Raw genomic sequence first — 3,991 nt, 5'->3', positions numbered from 1 at the left:
CTGTTCCCCCGAGCACTACCAGGAGTGACTAGAAATAACAGTGACAAGCTGGCAGAGGGTAAATTCAGATTAGACATCAGGAGGCGCTACTTCACTGTCAGGGTGGCTAGGATCTGGAACCAACTTCCAAGAGAAGTGGTGCTGGCTCCTACACTGGGGTTCTTTAAGACAAGGCTAGACGAACACCTTTGTGGGGTTGTTTGACCCCAGTACTTTTTCCTGCCAGGCAGGGGGGTGGACTTGATGATCTGCTCAGGTCCCTTCCGACCCTACAAACTATGAAACTATGCAACTATTTTTTTTCTGGTTCCAGGATGGCAACCTCCACCTCCCAAAAGTCATACTTCCAGGGAGCAAGAGGAGGGACTTCCAGTGACAAAGGTCAAGGGGTAGGGACGGGGCTTCCAGTCCCAAGATTGCAAGCAGGGGGCGGGGCACCCATCAAGGGGTGGGGCTACCCTTCCAGCCATCAATAGCTCACCAAGACTCATTAAGCAGCCCTCCAATCCAAATTATTGCCCACCCCTGGTTAGTGCCTCGGCGCTGTGACAGTTGAGGGCAGAGCCAGCCGTGCTCCACTGGAGCAGGCAGGACAGCCCAGGGCTGAAAAACATCCTGGGATTCTGGGGTACTGAGGGGTAACTTAAGTTAGAGGGGATCTAGGAGAAAATTTCCACAAACTGGTTCAACTTAAATCAGTTAAGTCTTAAACCGGTTTATGTCCACTGAACTTCTGTTCTGTTGCAGGTTTTTAAACCAATTCCCATTCACTGAAACTGGTTTATGTTCAACTTTTGTCCCTTGGAGCCATTCTTATCAACATGCTGCCCTCCGCCTCCCTCCACCTCCACCTCCACCTCCACCCATGAGGCATGTGTAGAAGTGCCTACATATTTTAAAACTGGTATTTAAACTGTAACTTCTGGTACAAACACATTCCCATCCATCTGAAAGACAGAATTTTCCTGTTTTATTAACTGGACATACTTGAATCCTGGTTTTACTGAAGTTAGTAGAAAATCTTCTGCTGGCCTCATTGGGGCCAGGTTTCTCCCAGAATTCTTAACAGACTTTGTAATCACCAGCTTCTTTCTTTTCTAGCTTCTAAGACTCCATCCTATATTTCCTGTTCACTGACTCTTGTTGTAGCCAATGAGAGCTTTGGTTTAACAAGATAAGCAGGATCAGGCTCCTAATTGGCCTCTGTTTACTTAGGAGTCCATTAATTTTCCAAGTAACATTTACAATTCCTCCCCCTTTCTTGATTTTATCTCTCACTACTATCAAATCCTTAATACAAACTAACAAAAGGAATACCATATCATTTTGTGATTTTATTTCATAAATTTCATAGACATTACTGCTGGAAGGGACCTCGGAAGATCGAGTCCAACCCCCTGCCCCAGGGGCAGGATCCCAGCAAGATAAAAAAGATAATATCCAAATTTCTCCTGAAGGTGATTTTAATAATCAAAGCTGTTTAAATTAGTTATTTAAATGTTTATCTCCAGTATTTTCTTCCACATTAGTGTGTCTGCAGGTATTTTCTTATATTTTTCTTGATTAGGTAGTTTGTTAGTAAGGTTTTGCATGTGAGAGACAAAAACACTTTAATGTTGAGCTGAGCCATCACACCAACTTTCTGGACAATGCTTATTAAATCAGCAACAACAATTACTTATGCCATTTTTTTTTCAGACCTCCCCCTTTAAAAAGTAAGAGCAGAAAGAAATAACATGCAAATGATCACATATGAAAACTCATTCAAACTCCCTCCTTCAACCATAATATTTCATGGCTTGCTATGGTTTCCTTTCACTTATCATGGAAGTCAGTTTGCAGATTTCTTTTTAGCCACAAATGACTCAATATTATTTCTGCGCTATTATATAAATGTACAAGGGGCCCTGGCCACAAGCAGCATCTCATAAATAATTCAGAGCCCTCAACCAGATGAATACAAATTGAAGGTGAAAAGTTCTCTTCAGGATAGATTATAAATATGATTTTTTAATGAAAGAAAATAAAGTGACAAAGGTGCTGCCCAAGTGCCTACTAAAGTCAAAGAAATCTCCTTTATAACTTTAAGGGAAGCCAATGCACAGTTTATCTTCCCCACATTAAAACACTTCCTTCTTTAAGGATAACTTTAAAAAATGGAACAGTATAAACCTCTGCCTGACACAGAAAGGACAACTTACAGTATGTAATGGTATGCACATGGATAAACTTTTGCAAGAACCAAAGAACATGCCTTAAAATAAGGGATGGGATAGATACAACAGCTTACTTCTAAACCTGAGAGAAAACAATGCAAGAAAAGGAAGCAAAAACCCCACTACTGTATAAACAAAACTGTCTGAAATCTCCTACAAAGTGTGCTTGTTTGTCTAAGACAATGAAATACAAATGTGCAGAAATGAATTGGGAGTAAGGATAGGAATATTTTTGTCTCTATTTCTTTATCTGCATGGCTAAACTAAAAAAAAAAACCACTTTAGAACTGCTGTTTGACTGAAGAGGAGGTTTTGTTCGTAGTCTGAAGCTCATGCTCTGACAAGTGTATTCTCTCATTTTGACAGCACACTCCACACAGTGATGCCACAGGAAACGATGATTGTGGAGGCTGTAAATAGAGGCCATTCTTAGCTTTGACAATTTCAGTGTCTGTTTACCTTCCAGGTTTAAACATAATCATGATGTATTGTTTGTGAACACCAAAAACACGTTATTCCCTACTTTCCTTGCAGCACTGATTCTGCTCCACTGACATCATAAGAAGCTTTATTTCAAATGGGCAGAGAAATAAACTCAGATTTAGCTGTACCGCTGTAAAATGTCTTACCTGAAAAAAGAAGATACTGCAAGATCACTGAGTTACATATTATAGAAGTATAATATGCAAACTGAATCTTAATCCCTGTTCCCTATCTTCAGTTTTAATTTAGGCTGTTCCTCAGCAAAGTATTCTTAGACTTTATTGATGCAACAATTCTGGCTGGGAATTAAAATGCATACACAAAAGAAAAATCAGGAAATACTCAATTTGTGGGTCAGCTTTAAAAAGTGTAACTATAGTAAGCTGGCACTACATCTTTCCCTACAGCTTTCTGAGGGGAGAAGAAAAGAGTTCAGTTCTGTGAGGACTGCATGTAGGAGCTGTTTCACAGCAATAGTAATCAACATTAGAGCAGGCCAGGAAATTTTTTGACTGTACAAATTTTTCATTAGAAAATGCCAGTTTGTTGAAACTGAACCTCAAACTGAAAGGGTCAGTTTTGATGTGTTTTCTGTTTTGAAAAAAAAAAAAATTGGAAATAGAGCTTCAAAATCCTTGAACTATACCAATTTGGACACTTTTTGGATAGAATTATTTATTTTCCATTTCAAAATATTTTTGCTTTCCAAATTTAAGTTAATCTTTTAGTAACTCAATATAAAAAAAATAAAAGGATGACAGTGAGATAAAATATTTCAGAATTATCAAAAAAAGTTTTGATTTATTTGAATCGCATTAAAAAGTACCTTTTAAAATAGGCTTTGACTCCAATTTGAGAGAGGAAAAATGAGCAATTTCCAAAATTCTAGTAGATTGGGAAAACCATTTCCCAGTAAGTGCTTGTAAAGCTCTCTCTCTCTACTACATCTTCCTCTGCTCCACTTCTGCATGGTGCTGACCCTGTCTGCCTCCTTCTTTAGTGTCAGCATCACGAAAGTTAATTTTGCTTTCTCCTATCACAGACTTCTCCTCTCATTGAATTTCTTCTGTTGCAGATCCTCTGGAAGCATTTCGTATATAAAAGGTAGGGTCTTTTTAGGTATAATACATAGTTTCATAGTTTCTAGGGTCAGAAGGGACCTGAGCAGATCATTAAGTCTGACCCCCTGCCATGGCAGGAAAAAGTACTGGGGTCAAATGACCCCAGCAAGGTGTTCATCTAGCCTCCTCTTAAAGACCCCCAGGGTAGGAGCCAGCACCACTTCTCTTGGA

Source organism: Crocodylus porosus, unplaced genomic scaffold, assembly GCF_001723895.1.
Source record: "Crocodylus porosus isolate Cpor-Errol unplaced genomic scaffold, CroPor_comp1, whole genome shotgun sequence".
NCBI classification, from domain to species: Eukaryota; Metazoa; Chordata; order Crocodylia; family Crocodylidae; genus Crocodylus; species Crocodylus porosus.
The sequence above is the reverse complement of the archived record's forward strand: the minus strand, read 5'-3'. Positions refer to the sequence as shown.